Source organism: Haematobia irritans, chromosome 5, assembly GCF_050003625.1.
Source record: "Haematobia irritans isolate KBUSLIRL chromosome 5, ASM5000362v1, whole genome shotgun sequence".
NCBI lineage: Eukaryota > Metazoa > Arthropoda > Insecta > Diptera > Muscidae > Haematobia > Haematobia irritans.
The window spans coordinates 168,823,892-168,851,422 of NC_134401.1; positions in this window are offsets into that span (position 1 = coordinate 168,823,892).

Genomic DNA, 27,531 nt, shown 5'->3' on the forward strand with positions numbered 1-27,531 from the left:
ATTTTTATAGAAAATTTTGTCAAAATTTTATTTCTATTAAAAATTTTGTTAACATTTTATTTCTATAGAAAATTTTGTCAAAATTTTATTTCTACAGAAAATTTTGTCAACATTTTATTTCTATAGAAAACTTTGTCAAAATTTTATTTTGGAAAATTTTTTTAAAATTTAATGAAAAAAAAATTTGTCAAAATTTTATTTCTACCGAAAATTTTGTCAAAAATTACATTTCTATAGAAAATTTTGTCAAAATTTTATTTCTATTAAAAAATTTTGTGAAAATTTTATTTCTATAGAAAATTATCGCAAAATTTTATTTCTATAGAAAATTATCGCAAAATTTTATTTCTATAGAAAATTATCGCAAAATTTTATTTCTATATAAAATTTTTACAAAATGTTTTTCCTGTACAAACTTTTTGTATGTATACAAAATTTTGGCCAAATTTTATTTCTATAGATAATTTTTAAAAATTACCGATTTGACGAAAATGGACCAAAATCAACCAAATTCCATTTGATCCGACCGTCAGACCAAATTTAAAAATCGTAATTGTCGTACAATCCGTCAATGACATAGACAAACAAAGTTATACCATCCACCATAGGGTACATTAACTATGACATTCCGTTTGCAACACATCGAAATATTGGTCTCAAATCCCATCGGTTAAGTGACAGCCCGATTTATTTCAGACTCACTTAGACTATTCAGTCCAATTTCAGACCCCATAAATGTATATATTGGTGGTCATGGTGAAATTTTGAGTCGCTCTAACAATGTCCGTCCGTCCGGCATCCGTTTGGACTTCTGAAGCCTGTTGGCAGCGCATACCAAATTTCATTCGGATCGTATGAAATTTGGTACGTGGTATCAGTACCCATGTAAAAATTGGAGGATCTAATTAGATATGATTATATCACAAAATTGGTATATTTAGATCTAAGCAAATTCATGATGAGACGGAATTAGATATAATTATTTACCAATACATATATGACGAGACATAACATCAGATCCAATTATATCCACTTGGGTGCCACCGGGGTGCAATGGTTAGCATGCCCGCCTTGCATACACAAGGTCGTGGGTTCAATTCCTGCTTCGACCGAACACCAAAAAGTTTTTCAGCGGTAGATTATCCCACCTCAGTAATGCTGGTGACATTTCTGAGGGTTTCAAAACTTCTCTAAGTGGTTTCACTGCAATGTGGAACGCCGTTCGGACTCGGCTATAAAAAGGAGGTCCCTTGTCATTGAGCTTAACATGGAATCGGGCAGCACTCAGTGATAAGAGAGAAGTTCACCAATGTGGTATCACAATGGACTGAATAGTCTAAGTGAGCCTGATACATCGGGCTGCTACTAACCTAACCTAACCTAATTATATCCACAAAGCAAAGTATATCAGATTTCATAATATCAAGATGATGGGCTTTTAAACTTTGGATGTTTTGGTAAAACAGTTTTATTTCATCTCCTGCATTTAAATTATGGTTTAAGGAGATTGCCTTTGTTGTCCGCAATCTATTGATCTCAATTTTGACTGGATCCGTGTCGGAAAATGGTCGAGGTGGCATCTATACCCTCAAGAGGAAACATCGGGAGATCGGTCTGTACGGATGCTGTATCAAAACATGGACCAATATATACCAAATTTGACACAGCTCTTAACTGACTTAAAGTACCTATAGATTTCAAATTTCAAGCAAATCGGATGAAAATTGTGGCTTCCATGCCCTCAAGAAGTCAAATCGGAAAATGGGTCTATATGGGGGCTATATCAAAACATGTAACGATATATACCAAATTTGGCATAGCTCTTAACTGATTTACAGTACCTCTAGATTTAAAATTCCAAGCAAATCGGATAAAAATTGTAGCTTCCATGCCCTCAGGAAATCAAATCGGGAGCTCGGTCTATATGGGGCCATATCACAACATGGACCGATATATACCAAAGTAGGCGCAGCTCTTGACTGACTAAAAGTACCTCTAGATTTAAAATTCCAAGCAAATCGGATGAAAATTGTGGCTTCCATGCCCTTAAAAAGTCAAATCGTGAGCTCGGTTTATATGGGGTCTATATCGAAACATGGACCGATGATACCAAATTAGGTGCAGCTCTTAACTGACTTAAAGTACCTATAAATTTCAAATTTCTAGCCAATCGGATGAAAATTTTGGCTTCCATGCCCTCAAGAAGTCAAGTCGTGAGCTCGGTTTATATAGGGGATATGTCGAGCATGGACCGATATAGCCCATCTTCGAACTTGACCTGCTTTGAAACAAAAAACGAGTTTGTGCAAAAATTAAGGAAGATAACTTTATTATTGAAGGCTGTAGCGTGATTACAACAGACATCCAGACGGACATCGTTATATCGTCTTAGAATTTCTCCCTGACCAAGAATATATATACTTTATATAGTCGGGAATCGATATTTCGATGTGTTACAAACGGAATGACAAAGTTATTATACCCCCATTAGCATTCTATGGTGGTTGGTATAAAAATAGGAAAACAACAGACGGATGTGACTACAATTTCACAACAGCCAAGAATATATTTCAAAATTCTCCGATCAATATTCCCATGCGTTGAAAACCGAATAATCATCCACCCTATGCAGGAGGTTATACAAACTATTCCATACAACATATTCCTACATGTCTTCTTTTTATTTGATTAATTCACCATTAGTACACTATTTTCAGATACCATCGTTCCACAATAATACTCTTACGTTGGCGATAAAAAATAAAACCAAGTAAACGAGTTATTACCTAAATGAAAAATTGTAGTCATCAGACACACTTGCAGTGCAGACTGAATGATTAAGTATCATGAGCAACAACTGTTACCAGATACCCGAGACAACAAGTGCAGGAGACATAAACTACATTACAAAGAATAAAAGTGTCCAATTTAACACGAACACAAGAATTACCTTCCACAAACAAAAAAAAACAAAAAGCACCCCGAAGACCATTTCTTTGCAGTTTGCAACAAAAACAGAATTTCGGTTCACACATCTCCTAGAAGAATGGGGTTAGGTAGGCAACTATGAAAAATGCCTAAAGGCCCGGCAGCAAATAATATCTTAACAACTAAAAAAACATATGTCAGCCAAATGGTGATATATTCTAGTTATTTTCTATGCAGCTGCAACTGCTGGGCAAAGTGGGAAAGTGGGAAAGGCATACAAAGCAATACCATCAAAAATCTATATAATCTTGTGTCCATATTGGTCATAAGATCATGTAATGCACAAGATTGGTAAGAGTATGCAACTGTTGTACATGCGATTACAAAATATAGTTCAAATAGTTGAGAATTCAGCTTTTTCGGGCTTTCAAATCCCCCATAGCTTCTCCAGGTCAAATGGATTATATATCTATGAAAATCTTATTGTTTCTCCGCCCAAAGGGGAGGACATCATTTCTTCAATTAAGCATCGACTTCGTTCACCGATTCGGCATAAAGAGAGTAGCTCTGTAATGATTTTACTCTTGTCTACACCAAAATAAAAACTTTCTTTCGACTCTAAAAAATGTTCTTCAAAAGCAAATAAACGAAATGCCACTGTCAACAAGAAAGTCTACATTGTTCAGCTGATATAAACATTGAAAAGACCTGATAAACAAGGTCAAGCTATCTTCCTCCGAGTTTGTATAAGGAGGCTGAGGCAAGCTCAGTCGCCTAAGTAAGTACTTCGACTCTTCGGTTGCTTGATGATTTGAGCGGACTTTTGAGTCTTTCCACGCTTCGGAGACGGTTCACCGGTCGCTGTCCACTCAGCCGACTGTCGATTGGACTCAGGAGTGTAGTGATGGAGCCATGTTTCATCTATTGTCACATATCGACGGAAAAACTCGGGTGTATTACGAGTTAACAGCTGCAAACACCGCTCAGAATCATCAACACGTTTGTTTTTGGTCAAATGTGAGCTCGCGCGGCACCCATTTAGCACAGAGCTTTCGCATATCCAAATATTGATGAATGATATGACCAACACGTTCCTTTGATATCTTTAAGACCTCTGCTATCTCGATCAACTTCATTTTACGGTCATTCAAAATCATTTTGTGGATTTTTTTGATGTTTTCATCGATAACCACCTCTTTCGGGCGTCCACTGCGTTCACCGTCCTCCGTGCTCATTTCACCACGCTTGAATTTTGCATACCAATCAATTATTGTTGATTTCCCTGGGACAGAGTCCGGAAACTCATTATCAAGCCAAGTTTTTGCTTCCATCGTATTTTTTCCCTTCAGAAAACAGTATTTTATCAAAACACGAAATTCCTTTTTTCCCATTTTTTTCACAATAACAAAAGCTGCTTCACAAAAGACGCTCTATTTCACAAACTAATTGACTTACAGACGTCAAATTTTGACACGAATCATTTGAAGGTTGATACTATATAAAAATAATATATAATATGGTACTACTGAGACATTCGGTTCATAGATAATTCGTTATCGGCGATAAATTGGTTGATTATCAGTAGTGATGAGAACGCCGGCTTATCGATGTTCTCTTCGTTTGTAATCGGTATTGGAGGAGAATATAGGTTGGTCTATGCTTCGTAGTTGATGATTCGTTGGCAATTGGAGGCTATTGAATTCGTTGAGACGTGGACGTTTGGTCGTTGCTGAGTAGTGCGGCTCGTTGGCGATTGGGAAGTTCGGTATATGTCGATTTGTATTTGATCGGAAACTAGCTTGTTTATAGATTTGTAGATGATCGGCTTTCAGGCAATTGCTAGTGTTGCTGCAGTTGATTGTTGTAGAGATGATGTGACAGTCGGGATCAGCTTCCGGTCGGTAATTGGTCAAGGTCGGTGTTTAGTAGTACTGACCACTATCATGCAAACTACTACTACGGCTATTAGCTAGTCTATGAGCAAATAGTAGGCCAGAAGGTCTCATTGGGGGAACAGTAGGTCCGAAGGTCTCTGTAGTGGAACAGTAGGCCCGAAGGTCTCTGTGGGGGAACAGTAGGTCCGAACGCCTCTGTGTAATATTTCAGATGACGCAAAGAAAATATCACCGAACTTCGAGCGGAACGATGTGCTATGAGCCATTCGTAGCACGATTCCCACCTAGCTGTAAAGGGTGATACGGTCAAAATTTGATCAAGGGAAAACGCGTGTAAATGGGTGAAATCGTTTATTTAAAAAATCAAATTAAATTTCTTTTTCAAGTTCAATTAGTATAAAATTCAGGAAAAATATTCAGTTAGGCTTTCGCTTTTCCAAATCCGAAATGCCGGGCCTCACGCTTGACACCTGCCATCAGATTTTGTACAGCCACCTTGTCCACCTTCTTCGCCGCAGAAAGCCAGTTTGCCTTGAACAGCAGCTCGTCCTTAGCAGTTTTTTTGGTCTTCTTTAGGTTCCGCTTGACAATAGCCCAGTATTTCTCAATTGGGCGGAGCTCTGGCATGTTGGGAGGGTTCTTGTCCTTGGGAACCACCTGCACGTTGTTGGCGGCGTACCACTCCATGGCCTTTTTACCGTAACGGCAAGATGCCAAATCCGGCCAAAACAGTACAGAACAACCGTGTTTCTTCAGGAAAGGCAGCAGACGTTTATTCAAACACTCTTTCACGTAAATTTCTTGGTTAACAGTCCCGGAAGCTATGAAAATGCTGCTTTTCAAGCCACAGGTACAGATGGCTTGCCAAACCAGATATTTCTTTGCGAACTTTGACAGTTTTATGTGCTTGAAAATATCTGCTACCTTTCCCCTTCCTTTTGCCGTATAAAACTCCTGTCCCGGAAGCTGCTTGTAGTCGGCTTTGACGTAGGTTTCATCGTCCATTACCTCGCAGTCAAACTACGTCAGCATCGTCGTGTACAGCCTCCGGGATCGCGCTTTGGCCGTCGTATTTTGTTTATCATCGCGATTTGGAGTCACTACCTTCTTGTAAGTCGATAGTCCGGCTCGTTTTTTGGCTCGATGCACGGTTGTAGACGATACATCCAGCTTATTTGCGGCATCTCGGAGAGAGAGGTTAGGGTTTCGCTTGAAACTACCGGCAACTCTCTTTGTCGTCTCAGCGGCTTCCGGTTTTCGACTTCCCCCCGATCCAGACTTCCTGGCTGTCGACAAACGTTCCCCAAACACTTTAATTACATTTGTAACGGTTGATTTGGCAACTTTTAGCGAATTTTCCAGCTGTGCGTGAGAGTAGCTCGGATTTTCGCGATGCGCGAGCAAAATTTTGATATGCTGCTCTTCTTGCTTGGACGGCATTTTGACAACTGAAGAGTGAATTCCAAAATTAAAATAGGAGCAACATTCTACACACACACCTTCAAAATGAGGGGTGTTCAGGTTTTTTAAATGCAAAATTGAAAGAAATACGTCAAGTTTATATTGACCAAATTTTGACCGTATCACCCTTTAATCGGATGAAAATTGTGGCTTCCATGCCCTCAAGAAGTCAAATCGGAAGATGGGTCTATATGTGGCCATATAACAACATGGACCGATATATACCAAATTAGGCGCAGCTCTTAACTAACTAAAAGTACCTCTAGATTTCAAATTTCAAGCTAATCGGATACAAATTGTGGCTTCCATGTCCTCAGGAAATCAAATCGGGAGCTCGGTCTATATGGGGTCTAAATTACAAAAACAAAAATTAAGGAAGATAACTTTATTATTGGAGGCTGTAGCGAGAATACAACATACATCCCGACGGACATCGTTATATCGTCTTAGAATTTCTCCCTGGCCAAGAATATATATATACTTTATATAGTCGGAAATCGATATTTCGATGTGTTACAAACGGAATGACAAACCTATTATGCCCCCATCACCATTCTATGGTAGTTGGTATAAAAATAGGAAAACAACAGACGGATGTGACTACAATTTCACCACAGCCAAGAATATATTTCAAAATTCTCCGATCAATATTCCCATGCGTTGAAAACCGAATAATCATCCATCCTATGCAGGAGGTTATACAATCTATTCCATACAACATATTTCTACATGTCTTCTTTTTATTTGATTAATTCACCATTAGTACACTATTTTCAGATACCATCGTTCCACAATAATACTCTTTCGTCGGCGATAAAAAATAAAACCAAGTAAACGAGTTATTACCTAAATGAAAAATTGTAGTCATCAGACACACTTGCAGTGCAGACTGAATGATTAAGTATCATGAGCAACAACTGTTACCAGATACCCGAGACAACAAGTGCAGGAGACATAAACTACATTACAAAGAATAAAAGTGTCCAATTTAACACGAACACAAGAATTACCTTCCACAACCAAAAAAAAAAAAAAAACAAAAAGCACCCCGAAGACCATTTCATTGCAGTTTGCAACAAAAACAGAATTTCGGTTTACACATCTCCTAGAAGAATGGGGTTAGGTAGGCAACTATGAAAAATGCCTAAAGGCACGACAGCAAATAATATCTTAACAACTAAAAAAACATATGTCAGCCAAATGGTGATATATTCTAGTTATTTTCTATGCAACTGCAACTGCTGGGCAAAGTGGGAAAGTGGGAAAGGCATATAAAGCAATACCATCAAAAATCTATATAATCTTGTGTCCATATTGGTCATAAGATCATGTAATGCACAAGATTGGTAAGAGTATGCAACTGTTGTACATGCGATTACAAAATATAGTTCAAAGAGTTGAGAATGCAGCTTTTTCGGGCTTTCAAATCCCCCATAGCTTCTCCAGGTCAAATGGAGTATATATCTATGAAAATCTTATTGTTTCTCCGCCCAAAGGGAAGGACATCATTTCTTCAATTAAGCATCGACTTCGTTCACCGATTCGGCATAAAGAGAGTAGCTCTGTAATGATTTTACTCTTGTCTACACCAAAAGAAAAACTTTCTTTCGACTCTAAAAAATGTTCTTTAAAAGCAAATAAACGAAATGCCACTGTCAACAAGAAAGTCTACATTGTTCAGCTGATATAAACATTGAAAAGACCTGATAAACAAGGTCAAGCTATCTTCCTCCGAGTTTGTATAACGAGGTTTTCTCGTCGGCTGAGGCAAGCTCAGTCGCCTAAGTAAGTACTTCGACTCTTCGGTTGCTTGATGATTTGAGCGGACTTTTGAGTCTTTCCACGCTTCGGAGACGGTACACCGGTCGCTGTCCACTCAGCCGACTGTCGATTGGACTCAGGAGTGTAGTGATGGAGCCATGTTTCATCCATTGTCACATATCGACGGAAAAACTCGGGTGTATTACGAGTTAACAGCTGCAAACACCGCTCAGAACCATCAACACGTTGTTGGTTTTGGTGAAATGTGAGCTCGCGCGGCACCCATTTTGCACAGAGCTTCCGCATATCCAAATATTGATGAATATTATGACCAACACGTTCCTTTGATATCTTTAAGGCCTCTGCTATCTCGATCAACTTCATTTTACGGTCATTCAAAATCATTTTGTGGATTTTTTTGATGTTTTCGTCGGTAACCACCTCTTTCGGGCGTCCACGGTGTTCACCGTCCTCCGTGCTCATTTCACCACGCTTGAATTTTGCATACTAATCAATTATTGTTGATTTCCCTGGGGCAGAGTCCGGAAACTCTTTATCAAGCCAAGTTTTTGCTTCCACCGTATTTTTCCCCTTCAGAAAACAGTATTTTATCAAAACACGAAATTCCTTTTTTCCATTTTTTTCACAATAACAAAAGTTGCTTCACAAAAGACGCTCTATTTCACAAACTAATTGACATACAGACGTCAAATTTTGACACGAATCATTTAAAGGTTGGTACTATATAAAAATAATATGCATTTAATACTAGCGACGCCATCTATGTGTCAGACCGGGGACTTATCAGCCAACCTGTTAAGTGCGTCGGTTGCTTGATGGTCGGTGTTCGTTGATTATAGAGCTTCGGTAATTGATGAGACATTCGGTTCATAGATAATTCGTTATCGGCGATAAATTGGTGGATTATCAGTAGTGATGAGAACGCCGGCTTATCGATGTTCGGTTCGTTTCTAATCGGTATTGGAGGAGAATATAGGTTGGTCTATGCTTCGTAGTTGATGATTCGTTGGCAATCGGAGGCTATTGAATTCGTTGAGACGTGGACGTTTGGTCGTTGCTGAGTAGTGCGGCTCGTTGGCGATTGGGAAGTTCGGTATTTGTCGATTTGTATTTGATCGGAAACTAGCTTGTTTATAGATTTGTAGATGATCGGCTTTCAGGCAATTGCTAGTGTTGCTGCAGTTGATTGTTGTAGATATGGTGTGACAGTCGGGATCAGCGTCCGGTCGGTAATCGGTCAAGGTCGGTGTTTAGTAGTACTAACGACTATCATGCAAACTACTACTACGGCTATTAGCTATTCTACGAGCGAATAGTAGGCCCGAAGGTCTCAATGGGGGAACAGTGGGTCCGAAGGTCTCTGTGGGGGAACAGTAGGCCCGAACGCCTCTGTTTAATATTTATTTCGTGTCTGGGAATAAATTCCTCAGACATCGCAAAGAAAATATCACCGAACTTCGAGCGGAACAATGTCCAATGAGCCACTCGTAGCACGATTCGCACCTAGCTGTATATGTATGTCACGTTACATTTGCAAAACAATAATCCAAAAGTTAGAAAAATATCTTCTTCAGCATCCACTTTACTCTTCGCATCTTGCGCCTATCGACTATCAAATTTTTCACTCTCTGTAAACCAAAATTTGGGGTATTACCTTCGATGACAAAAAAGATCTTAAAGCCTTCGTTACCGTGGCGCAAAGCGATTTTTCTGAGGATGTCAAAGCCCCTCTAAGTGGTTTCCTTGCCATTGAGCTAGACATAGAATCAGACAGCAGTCAGTGATAGGAGAGAAGATGACCACTGTGATATCACAATCGACTGAATAGTCTCAATAACCCCGAAATATCGGGCTGTCACTATAACTAATCTAACATTCATCGAAAACCTTTTCCACACAAAACCGGTTGATTTTTGCCGAAACGGTATCAACAAATTGGTCGAGTGAAAGGAGGACGTCGTTTTGTTCCAACGGTGTATACAACAAGTAAGGAAAGCCTAATGTCCGACGGGGCCGACGTGGACGTTGAGACGTGGACGTTTGGTCGTTGCTGAGTAGTGCGGCTCGTTGGCGATTGGGAAGTTCGGTATTTGTATTTGATCGGAAACTAGCATGTTTATAGAATTGTAGATGATCGGCTTTCAGGCAATTGCTAGTGTTGCTGTAGTTGATTGTTGTAGAGATGGTGTGACAGTCGGGATCAGCTTCCGGTCGGTAATCGATCAAGTCGGTGTTTAGTAGTACTGACGACTATCATGTAAACTACTACTACGGCTATTAGCTAGTCTACGAGCGAATAGTAGACTCGAAGGTCTCTGTGGGGCAACAGTAGGTCCGAACGCCTCTGTGTAATATTTATTTCGCGTCTGGGAATAAATTCCTCAGACGACGCAAAGAAAATATCACCGAACTTCGAGCGGTACAATGTCCAATGAGCCATTCGTAGCTGTATATGTATGTCACGTTACATTTGCAAAACAATAATCCAAAAGTTAGAAAAATATCTTCTTCAGCATCCACATCGAAGAGTAACTTCGATTCTTGCGACTACCGACTATCAACTTTTTCACTCTCTGTAAACCAAAATTTGGGGTATTACCTTCGATGACAAAAAGGATCTTAAAGTCTTCATTACCGGGGCGCAATAGCGATTTTTCTGAGGATTTCAAAGTGGTTTCCTTGCCATTGAGCTAGACATAGAATCAGGCAGCAGTCAGTGATAGGAGAGAAGATGACCACTGTGATATCACAATCGACTGAATAGTCTCAATGACCCCGAAATATCGGGCTGTTATTATAACTTTCATCTAACTTTCATCGAAAACCTTTTCCACACCAAACCGGCTGATTTTTGCCGAAACGGTATCAACAAATTGGTCGAGTGAAAGGAGGACGTCGTTTTGTTACAACGGTGTATACAACAAGTAAGGAAAGTCTAATGTCCGACGGGGCCGAATCTATTATACCCTGTACCACATTGCAGATCTACATTCTCGATACTTCTCCAATTATGTTATGTTAATTCCACTCCCTGTGCAAAATTTCTCGCAAATCGGAGTAAAACATTGCCCTCTGTGGTCATATGAGTGTAAATCGGTCGAAACATATATATGGGAGCTATATCTAAATCTGAGCCGATTTCAATCAAATCAAAATTTTTAACAAATCAGATTAAAACTCTGGCTTTTGAGGTCATATAAGTGCATATCGGGTCCAAACACATAGTTGTGTCAATTTGAAGATACCTGGACTAATACAGCGACCTAGAGTTTGATCACAAAAATTTGTTCACGGACAGACGGAGATGGCTAGATCATCTCAGGAGCAGGCCCTAAGCAATTTTGTCACAGACACCATTTGCCTCGTCTCGTCTCATTCTGGCGAACATATGCACTAACTTATAACACCCTGTTACATATAGTTGTTCAGGGTATAAATATTGGATATTGGAATGTCGCTCTCCCAAAATATCAAAATCCTAAAAAGCATATTTTAAGTTTACCTTAAAAATAAGATGCTCGCCTCTGCGCATAAAATTAAAAAATAAATTCCCAAAATATAGTTACGGTATAAATCTCGTCCTCCCCTGACAATTTCAATTAAATCGGAGATTTTAGGATTATTTTCAAAAAGTCTGGCATATTGAAGTTCTAAAAATGGAGCACCTTGACTGTATTGCATTGCTTTAGATTTGCGTTAATTTGGAAAAAATTGGAGAAGCCAGGATTTTGTGTATACAGTGAAAAGGTCGTTCAAGTTGAAGTTTTCCCTTCCAGCTCAGCTACAAAAACTAAATCCAACCTTCTATGAAATTTTGAATGAAAAAAGTTTTAAAAAATTCAGTGATGTCCTAACCAACCCTACTCCGAATACTGAGGTACCCTATTGTCACAACATGATCGTCCTCTATGTTCAATCCGGCCAACTCAAATCGTTTTTCTAAAACCACCTAGCCCCATGTGCCATTAGTAAAAGCACCAAGGCATCAGAGTAATGTTAGCTCAATTTGCTGCATCATCACAGATCATGTAAACTTCCTTTTACACACATAATTGTTATCCTTTTACTAAGCTCGACCCCCAATTAAAGGGCTTTTATTTTAATTTAATCAGGATCTTTTGTTATCCTCAACCTGTCTCGTCGGTTTACCTACACTTCTCCTTTAGGGTTACTTGAAGACCCTCAAGCTTTTAGCATTTTTTGTGGTCTTACGAGCGGAGAACGGAGCAAGAGTAGAAACCCCCTACTAAATACCAAGTTAACAAAGAAATTAAGCTGAGGAAAATTGCTCAATTAAAAGGAAGCTGCTTGTAAGTTTAATGAACTTAGAAAGTAATTTTCAACATAGTTTTTAATTACCTCCGGATGGGGAATGAGAGTGATGTTAGGGGTAGCGTCACATACAATCTGGTAAAATTATACCACTGCCATACCCTCAGGACCCTTTCCTTTTAAGACAACAAAAAAAGGCATCACACAAACTTTGTAATTAAAATTCTTGTATGTGGAGTAAAAACAGAAAAAAATGAAACATCATAGTGTGACTATCAATGCTTCCTTGGAAAGGTAACAAGCAGCCAAACAAAAACAGCAACATGTAAATTTTAATTTGTTATCTGAAAATGATCAAATCCTGGAGTACCACTTCTTGTATGCTTAAGTAACTGTAGCAAAGAACGCAATAGAAATCCATACAGCTTTTGCAAATGGATGAGAAAATCGAAGGATAACAATTTGCAAACATATGGGTGATTGAATAAAATTGTCTTGGCTACAGAGTTATCTGACATAGGGTTGAGTGAATAAATAAGCATGTTAAAAAAAGCATATTTAGCCAGATTGAGTTCAAGCGTATGTATGAGAAACTCTATTCAACATGGCTGCATAACAGTTTTCTTATGTGAAAAAACTCTATTTAGCCAGGCTGAATAAAAATTTTCCTACACTGAAAAAAATTTCCGTAGTTAAACTAACGCCAACTTCAACTTATTTTTATTGCAAAAATATTATTTGTTTGTAGTTAAATTTTATTATTTTTTGCGAAACTTTTCACAGTACAATGAAATTTTCGTTTTTTTTTTCCAGTATGTCTCAAACATTTTATGAACTAAACGCGAGTATAAAGTTCAATGACCGTACACATAAGTTAATTTTTAACCAAAACAAAATTTTCGTACGATTCCGAAAAATAGTACGAATGAACTATTGTATGGATAAAATGTTCATGATTTGGCGCAAATGATTTTCTTATTTACTTTTAGTTAATTTTTTCTTCAATGAGAGGGAGTAATTTCGAGAACAACAGTTAAAAAGTACTACATGGTACTAAATTTTCCTGGTTTTAACCAGGGCTGTGGAGTCGAGCCAATTTTGCTCGACTCCGACTCCGACTCCAGCATTTTTCATCAGCTCGACTCCGACTCCGGAGTCGACTCCGGGTAATATAACTAAATCTAATTTTAATACCACTAATTTGTAGTTCTATTGTGGGGGTACTGTAAGTGGATCGATATGAAGTATCGAAAGTGCAAAAAAGGTCTTAATTTCACATTAGATGCCAATTGTACTCTATATTTCAAATTTAGGGCAATGTTTAATAAATAAAATAGTGATATAAATACCCATCATAATATGAGAAGATACCAACAGTATATGTAACATATTTGTGGACCAAAATTATTGATACTATCTCAAATCCTTTAAATTTGTTGCAAGCTATATAAAGGTTTATATATTTTCATATGCGTGAATTTGAATCTGAATCGATTTAGACAAAATTGTATATATTTCTACAAAATCTATGTACTTAAAATTTAAATCTAACGTTATGGGACGTAACACAATTGTAACGAAAAATAAAAATGCAAGGAACGTCTAAAGTCCGGCGGGCCGATTATAATATACTCTGCACAACTTTGTATTTAAATCTACATTTTGATAAAATCTCAAATCAGACTTCTACAAAACTCGGGCAATATTTGGGAAATATGTATAATTGTTTAGGCAATTTTGCAAAAATGCATTTATGATTCATTCATTGAAAAATTTGAAAATTTTAGTCATTTCTAGAAGTTTTCGACTTAGCAGTGAGTATCAGTGAGCATAAAATTTTGGAAAAATATTGCAAAATTTTATATAGAAATAAAATTTTGCAAAATTTTCTACAGAAACAAAATTTTGACTAAATTTTCTATAGAAATAAAATTTTGACCAGATATATAGAAATAAAATTTTGAATAAAATTTGCCAAAATTTTTTATAGAAATAAAAGTTTGAAAACATTATCAATAGAAATACAATTTAAAAAAAGTTGTGTAGCAAACAAAATTTTGCAAAATATTGAGAAAATTTGCTATAGAAATAAAATTTGACAATTTTTTCTTATAGAAATAAAAATTTGAAAAAAAATATCAATAAAATGTATTTTAGAAAAATTTTTGTGTAGTAAATAAAATTCTGCAAAATATTCTACAGAAACAAAATTTTTACAAAATTTTCTATAGAAATAACATTTTGACAAAATTTTCCATAGAAATAAAATTTTGACAAAATTTTCCATAGAAATAAAATTTTGACCAAATTTTCTAATAAAAAAATCTATTACTATAAAATTTTGTCCAAATTTTCTAATAAAAAAATCTATTACTATAAAATTTTGGCAAAATTTTCTATAGAAATAAAATTTTGATTAAATTTTTTTATAGAAAAAAATATTTCTATAGTAATAAAATTTTGACTTAATCTTTTATAAACAAAAAATATTTCTATAGTAATAAAATGTTGAATAAATTTTTTATAGAAATAAAATTTTGACAAAATTTGCTATAGAAATAAAATTTTGACAAAACTTTTTATAGAAATAACATTTTGACAAAATTTTCTATAAAAAACAACTTTGAAAACATTTTCTGTCAATATTCCACATAACATATGTATATGGCCTTAAAATAAAATTAAAATAAAAATAATATCGATTGTTCGAAATATTTCAAATAAACTGATAAGGGCATTAAAATGGATCGATCCAGCCCATCTGCTAGTCTAACATTCTAGGAAACATAAAAAGATAGACGTAATTGGAAGTTGATTTTCATTTACAATCATCCTGTACATTGATCGAATAAATAACGCAATGGAAACTAATTTGCCTAAAAACTTGCTTAGTTACAAAAATGTGAAGTGTTTTAAAAAATTTGGTTTAGCCGGAGTCGGAGTCGAGCAAAATTTTTACGACTCCAACTCCGACTCCGACTCCAGCAAAATCTTCAGACTCCGACTCCAAGACTCCGACTCCGACTCCGGCTCCACAGCCCTGGTTTTAACAACACTTCGTGGAAATCTCAAAACATGGAGTACAAAATAGTTTAATTTTCGTGCGAGGTAGTTCATTCTTCCTATAAAACAGTTTACTTTGTTTTCGGTGTATGAAAAACTTAATTCAGCCAGGTTGAATAAATATTTTCCTATAAAAACTCTATTCAGCCAGGCTGAATAAAACTTTTCCTATGAGACCCTACATTCAGCCAGGCTGAATCTTGTATTTTCCAATGAACAAGTTTAGAAACCAGCCTTAAGGAAGATTTCCTATTAAAAACACTATTCAGCCAGGCTGAATAAAAGTTTACCTAGAAAAAACTATATTCAGCCAAGCTGAATACACATTTTGCTATGAAAAAGTCTATTCACCAAGGCTAAATAAAAGTTTTCCTATGATAAAGACTATTTATCAAAACTAAATGAAAATTTTCTTATAAAAAACTCTATTCAGCTATGCTGAATGAAAGATTTCCTATGACAAACTCTATTCAGCCAGGCTTAATGATAGTTTTCCTATGATAAACTCTATTCAGCCAGGCTGAATAAATATTGTCCTATAAAAAAATTTACTCAGCCAGACTGAATACAAGTTTTCAAATGAAAAAGTTTATCCACCAATGAAAAAGTATATACAACAAGGCTAAGTGAAAGTTTTCTTATAAAAAATCTCTGTACACACAGGCGGAATAAAAGTTTTCCTATGTAAAGCTCTATTCAGCCAGGCTAAATAAAAGTTTTCCTATAAAAAACTTAATTCATATGGATAAAAAAATCCTTTTCTCCAAAATAACTCTATTCAGCCAGGTTCAATACAAGTTTTCCTATGTAAAACTATATTCAGCCAGGCTGAATACAAGTTTTCCTATGAAACAGTTTATTCATCAATGCTAAATAAAACTTTTCTTATGAAGAACTCTATGCACTTAAGCTGAATCAAAGTTTTCCTATGAAAATCTCTATTCAGCCAGGGCGACTAAAAGTTTTCCTATGAAAAACTCTATTCAGTAAGGGCGGCTAAAAGTTTCCCTATGAAAAACTCTACTCAGCCGGGTCGACTAAAAGTTTCCCAAAAAAAAACTCTTTTCAGCTAGGCTAGATAATATGCTTCCTACTGAAATCTCTATTCAGCTAGGCTGAATACAAGTTTTACTATGAAAAACTATATTCAGCCAGGCTGAATACAAGTTTTACTATGAAACAGTTTAGTCATCAAGATGTATTCAAAAGATTTCCTATGAAAAACTCTTTTCAGCTAGGCTAAATAATATGTTTCCTACTGAAATCTCTATTCAGCTAGGCTGAATACAAGTATTACTATGAAAAACTATATTCAGCCAGGCTGAATACAAATTCTACTGTGAAACAGTTTATTCATCAAGATGTATTCAAAAGATTTCCTATGAAACACTCCATTCAGCCAGGCTAAATAAAATTTTTCGTATGTAAATCTCCATTCAGAAAAACTCTATACTAAGTAATAAGTTTCCTACTGAAATCTCTATTCAGCTAGGCTGAATACAAGTTTTACTATGAAAAACTATATTCAGCCACACTGAATAGAAATTCTACTATGAAACAGTTTATTCATCAATATGTATTCAAAAGATTTCCTATGAAACACTCCATTCAGCCAGGCTAAATAAAAATTTTCCTATGGAAATCTCCATTCAGAAAAACTCTATTCAGCCAAGTCGACTAACAGTTTTCCTATGAAAAACTCATAAAAACTCTATTCAGCCAGGCTAAATAATATGTTTCGTACTGAAATCTCTATTCAGCTAGGCTGAATAAAAGTTTTCCTATGAAAAAATCTATTCAGCCAAGCTGAGTAAAAGTTTTCCTATGAAAAACTCTCTTCATCTAGCCTGAATAAAAGTTTCTCTATGAAAATCTCTATTCAGCCAGGCTGAATAAAAGATTTCGTATGAAAAACTGTTTTCAGCCAGGCTAAATAAAATTTATATTTAGCCACGCTGAATACAAATTTTCCTAAGAAAAACTCTATACTCTGAATTAAAAATTTTCCAAGAAAAACTCTATTCAGCCTATGGAAATTTTTCTGTAAAACTGTTTGTCACTTAACCTGATTTAATCTTCTCCATGCAATATCCCATACATTTACACTGCGGCATGGTATTGACTCATCTGCCTCACAATGTACCTACCAAGCAAGCAAGAGTATAGCTAATAACACTCCTGAAACAACAATGTCTTTGATGTTGTTATTAAATCGTTAGTAAGCAACAAATAGACGAACACTATACCTCCGGGTTGTGGAGTATTAGAATCGAATACTCACACCAAACGCCAGTGTTTAAACAGTGTCTACACAAGACTATTAGGTGTCGCAAGCTTCCTGTATTCTGAAGGTTCTTGGAATACACTACACAATCAACATCATCATCATGGTGAAGCATCACTATGGAAGGCATCAATGTTAAGTGATTTTAGCTTGTTTACGTTTAGAAATTTCCTAATAACCACCACAAATTCATTGGCTGCTAAATGGCCTTCTAGAAGCTGCATTTGAAGCTCGGCAAATTACAAACAAGTTTGAGTACCATACAACCGACCGACCATCTATGTCCTTCGATACCGTAAAATTGAATATCAAATTTTAACACAAAATCGAGACATTCACTGCAGTTGATGGTTATATAGGCATTCGAAGAATTCAGCCCAGAGCCATCATTTACAACGTCTACCACATTGCGGCAAATACTGGGTATTTGCAAATAGTAATTTTTAATAGCATTTCAACACTGAGCAAAATATTTTGACTGCTAAGAAAACTAAAGAGTTTACCCAAAGTCAATTTTGGGTAAACTCTTTTGTCTTTGTATGAAACCGAACCCACAGCTTAGCTCCATCACACAAACCTCGGTCTGTAATACCACCCAGTGAGGTTTCAGTCTATAACTATAACCGAAGTCACACTCAGGACCAGTTCGAGTGATCGGTTTATATGGAGGCTATATCAAAGCCGGGACCGTTATAGCTCATCTTCACAGTTGACCTGCTTGCAGGGAAAACATGGATCGTGGGTTCAATTCCCGTTTTCCAGCGATGGATTATCCTCTCTCTGTAATGATTTTATAGCCGTTCGGACTCGGCTATAAAAAGGAGGTCCCTTGTCATTGAGGTAAACATAGAATCGGTCAGCACTCATCGATAAGAGAGAAATTCGCCACTTGTTTTTTTTTTGTTCAAAAGCACGAATTGTTGCCTTCAAACAAAGTTATCTCACGCTGCACGAAAGTTGCTCTTCAGTATTTTGGCCTATACTCGACAAAGTGCCATCTTGCGATGATCGAAACTGAGGAACATTTTTATTAAAACATTCTTGGTTTACGCAATCTGAGTGCAATTGCTCTGAGACCTGTAGGAATGTCTTTGGCCGAAATGGCCAAAGGGGTCTGTATCAGGCGCAAAAGTCTAACCAATTGAGATCTCTTGGCCATTGTGCGATAGAAATGAAGCGAGGAACATCCGTTTTAAGACATTCTTGGTTGAAGCGATCTCAGAGCAATGATGCTGAGAATGTCTTTGGCCGAAATGACCAAAGGGGTCTGTACCAGGCGCAAAAGTCCAACCAATGTTGTAACGACGAGTTTCCTCCGGTCGCTGGGGTATTGCTCGCGGGGGAAGGGTCCGTCACAGAAATTTGTTTGTGTAGCGGCAGAAAAGGAAAAAGACGGTGTTTTATGTTTAAATTAGAGTTTATTTTCGGTAAATCGTCTAGCGTAATGTAAATTAGTTGGGCTACGGGTGATATGACTACGGGATACTGTTACGACGGGCTGGATAGGCTTGATGTGGTGGCCTGGCTAAGCACACCGGACTGGACTGGCTATGGGTCTGATGGACGGTATGGGTGAGTCGATTGGCTTCGTGATTTTAGTACGGGAGTCGGGGCAGGATCTTGCGCTGGCTACCTGGGTGATGAAATGGCGACCTGGCTAAGTACGCTCTGGGACTGGGTGACTAAATGGCGACCTGGTTAAGTACGCCCTGTAATCCGGAGAGACGAATGTAGTCGAGTCAGTGGTGAGTCAAAGGTGGTCCTGTGAAACCTGATGTGGAGCGAGGAGAGCTAGAATAATTCTAAGCAGGGAACGAATAGTGCTCTAGAGACGGGTAACGACGGAGTGGATAGATGCGACGACACTAGGAACGGTGACCTTGGTAAGTACAGCGTTAATGGGATCGTGTAGATCTGGGGTGACTGTGACCTGGGTAAGTACACAAGTCAACCGAAGGACAGAGATAATGGGATCGAGTAGATCTGGAGTGACTGCGACCTGCGTAAGTACACAAGTCAACCGAAGGACAGAGATAATGGGATCGTGTGGATCTGGAGTGACTGCGACCTGGGTAAGTACACAAGTCAACCGAAGGACAGAGATGATGGGATCGTGTAGATCTGGAGTGACTGCGACCTGGGTAAGTACACAAGTCAACCGAAGGACTGAGACAATGGGATCGTGAAGATCTGGAGTGACTGTGACCTGGATAAGTACACAAGCCAAATGAAGGACAGAGACAATGGGATCGTGTAGATCTGGAGTGACTGCGACCTGGGTAAGTACACAAGTCAACCGAAGGACAGAGATGATGGGATCGTGTAGATCTGAGGTGACTGCGACCTGGGTAAGTACACAAGTCAACCGAAGGACAGAGACGATGGGATCGTGTAGATCTGGAGTGACTGCGACCTGGGTAAGTACACAAGTCAAATGTGATGTGGCCTATTAGTCTGTGATGTGGAGAAAACACGTGGTACAACATAACCAGATGACCTTGAATAGAGGTCAAGAGAACTATGCGAGACAGGATCTTGTTATTTCATGCATATCTTGTTTATTTCATGCATACTCCAAGTAAAATAAGGCTAGAAATTAATGAAGTGGAAATTCTTGTTGCAACTTAAATGTAATAGATATCTAATTAATGATTTCTCGATGAGGTAATTCAAAAAGAATGAAAAGAAAATAAACGTGTTGGCGAAAACGAGGGTAACCGACTTTCGTCGTTACAATGTCTTTGGAATGTCTTTGGTCGAAATGACCAAAGGGGTCTGTCCCAGTCGCAAAATTCCAACCAATTGAGATCCATTAGCGATTGTGCGATTGAAATTCACAGGACTTCATTACTATCTTCTGAACTTTTTCGCAATAATATTCGTCATTTCTTTTGATCCCACGCTGAATTAATACGGGCGGTGAGAGACCATAGGGCGTTACAGTGGCCCACACCAATACCATCGTTGGGGTGGCCAACCAAAGGAGCAAATTTTCAGCTGGCGTCCTTTGCAAGTAAATCTAAACTGCTCAATTTGGAATGGCTTTTCATCGGAGAAACACAACGGGTTAGATGAAGTTAGGTTGAAAAGAGGATTCAGGTTGTTCTATCTCATATCGGCTGACATAAACTTAAGTCAGAATTCGACTTGTTGTGTGCTCTAACTTCTTCTCTCCATTGTACCCTTCTTTTATTCCCTGTATCTCTAACGAATTGTTTGGAGTCCCTGTTTCCCAGCTGGGCCTGGTCCCGAATCACCTCTTCACTTATATGATTAACTTATTGCCTCGTAAAGGCAGGACAGTGACAAAGGTAGGGTTCCAAGGTATCTTAATCGTCGAAACACTCCCTATATGCATTATCCTCTGATACTCCTATTGGACACAGATGTGGTCTCAATTATTCCCACGGCCCTCCTGACTGTCCTCCATACTCTGCTTGAGTAGTTCTACAGTCTCTTTCTTATCTTTTTAACCCCATTTCGTGTATTTTCGTCGCCCTTCCGACCATTGTATTGGTCCAAATCGGTGTATGTGTCACCCGTTTCTATTGAACCAAATCATTCCGCGTTGTCTACATTGGCTTTGCGTTCTCTAAGCTCACTTCCCCTATGTGTCCTAGTTGTATCTCCATTTCATTTACCTTTACGTGTTTTCGTATTCCGGCATGTCCCGGCTCCCATATGATGCGGATCTCGCCGTATTCCGAATATTCTTTGCTCATGCTATTTCGTTTCAAAACGATCACGATCGAACTGTATTATCTGCTATTGCCCTCTGACAATCTGTGAAAATACTCAAGTCTGGTAGCCTCCAAATATCGAACAATGTTACCAAAACTGCTAAATTTGGAATGGCTTCTCATCGCCAAATTGCGTTACTGGCCGTATATCTGTCAGCTGTCAGACTAGCGGAAATTTTTGCACCCTGAACTTGGTTGCAATACATATCACCCACCCCATAATGAAATGAGAATAACTTTCAAATGTTTCGATGCAAATATCGTTGATCCCCAAAATGTAAGCCTTTGCCTGCTAACTAAATTGCACAGTGTATTGTTAAACATCAACAAAAATTGGCTTAAAATGATGGACTACCATTTAATAGGTATCCCAGTTGAAGAGTAAACGAAAATAAACAGAGTTTTGCTAAAAGTGCACAGTGTGCATACAAATTTCTCAATTTTCTCAACTCTAATCAAACGCACACACACACACCTGCACACATACACAAATCCGGAAATACCTCATGAATAAACAACAACTTACACAAACAAATACAAATGGCTAAACCATAGAGGAAGCCAGAGCTAGTCACCGCTATGGGAATGAACACAAGAACCTTAAATCAAATTAAGTTCAATTGGAATTCTGCAAAATGTTGTCGCAAAGCTCATCAAAGTGTATAAAGATGATGAGAGTAGGCATAGGGATACCCCCATTCAAGTATCGTATTACAAACAGTCTTCATAGATCATGAATGGATTCTCCTCTTGGATTTGATTATACAATGAAATATTGTTGTTGTCGTTACTGGTGGTAGTGGTGGTGGTGGTGGCTAGGACAATAGTCCTGTCACTCACTTTGGCAGCTCCAATTCATAATATCTTCTTCTGTCAATGCAATGTTTTGGAGGGAATTCAGGAAACGTTAAAGAATTCAATGCCAGTTTCCTTTACATCACAGTTGGGCTTCATACATATCCTGGTAGAAAGCTATGACATTGCATCCTTGGAGAATTTTTTTCTCTACGATTGACATCAATGTGAGGTGACACTAATACGATTGTTAGTGAAATGAAGCTGAAGCCATTCAATGTACGTTCTTCATTGAGCCTTCAATAGTATTTGAAAAAACGAATATAAAATTGGCAATCACTGCAATTAAGGCAAGAAAAACAGAGAGAGAGAGGACGAATGCGTGTACATTTGAGAAGATGCGAAAAATAGAAGGGAATATCGATTAATCCATTGAATGTGAATGATACGCGAAGATACGAGTAAATTAATGACTGAAAGGAACATATTAAAGAACAGAGTATTGCGATATTATTGCAACCGACTTTAGATTGCTATCATTTCTAAACCGGTTGTCTGACAGCTGACTTATTTATTGAAGTAACAGTTTTTTTTAGTTTTTTCAAGCTTACAAATGCATTTTTTCTATTGCATTCATAAATTAAGTTATTCGTCACGGAATTGTAGCGTAATGGTGTGATTGCTTTATATTTGTCTCGAAAAGCACAAACCACCTTTTAGAGCCCTCAAATACCGAATTTCGTTTTCTCCGATGAGAAACCATTCCAAATGTAGCAGTTTGTGAACAAAAACAATGATCGGGTTAACTTCCAAAAGAGAACATCTCAAAATGTACACCTCTGATTAGGCACCAGAACTAAAGCGCCGCCTATGGTAATAGTCTGGGCCGCAGTAACGGCCGAAAATATCCCAAAGACATTACGGACGAAGATCACGGACATTCCAATAGCATCCAGCACCATTGAATTGATCGAAATTAATTCCGCCCTGGTAGAAAACTTCATCGTGAGCTGAACATATCCTAAAAGTGCAAAGCGCTCACCGATTCACAAAAAATATTAGACTGCAAATATTCAAGGATTTGGTTCGCTTGCATGAAAATAGCCAACCGCCGAATTTGGTTTTCCCGATGAGAATTCACTACAAATTGAGAAGTTTGATCGGGTCCAATTACCAAAGACGTCAGCTGAAAATGTTTGGCCGTCGTAACGGCATGTAGTCACTCCCCGCTCAAGCAAAGGACATTCCAACCGGACTCAGCACCATCGCTCTTAGCACGGATGAAGGCCAAATTTGATCGAAATCTACGCCGAATTGGTAGAAAAATTTTCTCGTGAACTTGTTTCGTGAAAACGAATCCTAAAAGTGCAAAGAGCTCATCGATCCACAAAAAACCAAGTAAGGAAAGTCTAAAGTCGGGCGGGGCCGACTATATTATATCCTGCACCACTTTGTAGATCTAAATTTTCGATACCATATCACATCCGTCAAATGTGTTGGGGGCTATATAAAAAGGTTTGTCCCAAATACATACATTTAAATATCACTCGATCTGGACAGAATTTGATAGACTTCTACAAAATCTACAGACTCAAAATTTAAGTCGGCTAATGCACTAGGGTGGAACACAATGTTAGTAAAAAAATATGGGAAACGTTTAAATCTGAAGTAACTTTAAGGAAACTTCGAAAAAGTTTATTTATAATTTATCGCTCGATATATATGTATTAGAAGTTTAGGAAAATTAGAGTCATTTTTAGAACTTTTCGACTAACCAGTGGCGCTTTTACAAGGAAAATGTTGGTATTTTGACCATGTTTGCGAAATCAGAAAAACATATATATGGGAGCTATATCTAAATCTGAACCGATTTCAACCAAATTTGGCACGCCTAGCAACAATGCTAATTCTACTCCCTGTGCAAAATTTCAACTAACTCGGAGTTAAAAATTGGCCTCTGTGGTCATATTAGTGTAAATCGGGCGAAAGCTATATATGGGAGATATATCTTAATCTGAACCGATTTCAACCAAATTTGGCACGCATAGCAACAATGCTAATTCTACTCCCTGTGCAAAATTTCAACTGCATCGGAGCAAAAAATTGGCCTCTGTGGTCATATGAGTGTAAATCGGCCGAAAGCTATATATTGGAGCTATATCTAAATCTGAACCGATTTCAACCAAATTTGGCACGCATAGCTACAATGCTAATTCTACTTCCTGTGCAAAATTTCAACTAAATCGGAGCAAAAAATTGGCCTCTGTGGTCATATGAGTGTAAATCGGGCGAAAGCTATATATGGGAGATATATCTAAATCTGAACCGATTTCAACCAAATTTGGCACGCATAGCTATAATGCTAATTCTACTGCCTGTGCAAAATTTCAACGAAATTGGGGTAAAACTCTGGCTTCTGGAACCGTCCAATGACAAGCTCATGTTAAATTCATCGATCCTGCATCAATTTTGCACCACTTCCGGATCCAAAAACGAACATTTTCACTACTTTTTTAGCCAAGATTTTTTTTGCTGGGCAATATTGGAGGATTTTTTTTATCATAAATCCCAAAATTTAATATCTCATTTGATTTAAAGATTATTTTTTGAAATCTAAAATGTGTTTATTTACCTTAAGGAAAATTTGCCTTACTTCAAAGACATATGATTTTAGCGTAGTTAGGCAGGTCCCAAACATAATATGTTCTAACATAAGTTAGGTTAGGTCGTTAAAAGTCAGCCAAAGAAACCAATTCATTAATACAACGAATTTTTTCGTTAATATACCGAATTTTCTGCAAATCAACGTAACGTTTCGTACTATTAAAGAATATTTTCCTTGTATTAATGAAAACGTTTCGTTATATCAATGAACTTTTATCGTTGGCTGACTTGTAACGAAATTTTCTTTGTGTATAGGGAATATTCCAATAATATTTTAAATATAATGCTTAATTCTAATAAGTTTTTTTAATTTAATTTCTGATAAAAAATATCTGAATAATATTATGAGAATAATATAAAAAAATGTGTTACAACACAAATAATTTAAAATTTTTATATAGAAATTACATTTAATTTAAGAGTGAACACTGTCACTTTAGCAATTAAAAAAATTGCTTCTCTCGATGTTTGTTTTTTTCTGTTTTTATTAAAAACCATCACATTTCTTCCCGTCCATGGCCCTTACCTTTAATTGAAATGGTAAACAAAGTTCCTGATGTTTTACATGCTAATCACTTTTTTGACTCTGTTCTGTTTTCCAAAAAACTTTCATCTTTTGCCAGATCTGAAACATTCGGAAATTGAGCTTTCATATACACTCCCAGATGGCTATTTTCATAGTGATGGTGATGACTTTAAAAGCATCGTCATTTGATTCTGTTGAACAACAGAAAAAAATCCATTGTAAAATACTTTTGAAATGCTACGTAATCGCCATAAAGTCGATGAAATGGTGAAAGTAAATTTTTCAATTGCCATGAGACAGACATAGACGATTTGTAAATACCCTTTCTAGCAAAGAATATGAAAACAAATACAATGAGTTGCTAGTTTTTTGATTTACATACACAAGGAGAAAATTTCACTAAAAAAGACTCTTAGTATTGATTCGGATTTAACACTAACGACTTTTCTAATTTTCTTGTTTTGGAATTTTACTTTGGGTTTGTGAGAGTTTCAAAGCTTCTCTAAGTACAGCCTCAAAAAAATCGCTTCTTCTAACATATACCCAAAACTCATTTTGCTTCAAGCATATATATTTTCAAGATTGGTTCAAACAAACTATTGTTTGTTTTGTTCAAAGATATTATGTTTCAGCTTGGACATACACTGGTAGTAACAATTTTAATGAAATTTTCTTTGTGTATATATATTTTTAAAGCGCCAATTGGTTACTTCAATTCTTTTACTTGTGGCATACTCTCTAAGTCTCTCTTTCTAAACACATATATGTTTATAGGATATTTCTAAATAACTATATGTTTGCATCCAATCATATTATATTTACAAACATTTTATGTCCCAAACATAATATGTTCTAACATATTAACATATATGTTCTAAACATGTTATGCTAGTTTATGAACATTGTATGCTTGCACATAAAAATAATGTGTTTAAAAATTAAACCTCCAAACATTTCATTTTTACACCCAAGCATATGAAAAACAGTTTTTTTCGTCCGTGTAGTTTCACGGCAAAGTGGAACGCCGTTCGGAATCCCTTGTCATTGAGCTAAACATATAATCGGGCAGCACTCAGTGATAAAAAAGAAGTTCACCACTGTGGTATCACAATGGACTGAATAGTCTAAGTGAGCCTGAAATATCGGACTGCACTATACATTTATTTTAACTTAACCTTACCTACTACGGGTTGATTTTTATACCCTGCGCCATACTGTGGAACAGAGTATTATAAGTTAGTGCATATGTTTGCAAAACCCAGAAGCAGACGAGATAGACACATGGTGTCTTTGGCAAAAATGTTCACGATGGGCTCCTGAGACGATATAGCCATGTTCGTCTGTCCGTGAACACATTTTTGTAATCAAAGGCCGCAGTTTTAGTCCAATCGACTTCAAATTTGGCACAAGTATGTGTTTTGGCTCAGAATAGAACCCTATTGTTTTTGGAAGAAATCGGTTCAAATTTAGATATAGCTCCCATATATATCGTTCGCCCGATTTACACTCATATGACCACAGTGGCCAATCTTTTACTCCGATTTAATTGAAATTTTGCACAGGGAGTAGAATTAGCATTGTAGCTATGCTTTCCTTACTTTCCTTTCTTTCCTTACTTGTTTCAATATTCTTTCTGAAAATGATGAAAATTTATGTAGACTAAATTTAAGACCGGGAGTAGTCCCTATAAGTTGATGTTGTTTTTTTTTTTTAAATAAAAGTAAATTTTTTAGTACCACAAAAACTAAGAATAAACAAGTAAGGAAAGTCTAAAGTCGGGCGGGGCCGACTATATTATACCCTGCACCACTTTGTAGATCTAAATTTTCGATACCATATCACATCCGTCAAATGTGTTGAGGGCTATATATAAAGGTTTGTCCCAAATACATACATTTAAATATCACTCGATCTGGACAGAATTTGATAGACTTCTACAAAATCTATAGACTTAAAATTTAAGTCGGCTAATACACTAGGGTGGAACACAATGTTAGTAAAAAAATTATGGGAAACATTTAAATCTGAAGCAATTTTAAGGAAACTTCGCAAAAGTTTATTTATGATTTATCGCTCGATATATATGTATTAGAAGTTCAGGAAAATTAGAATCATTTTTAC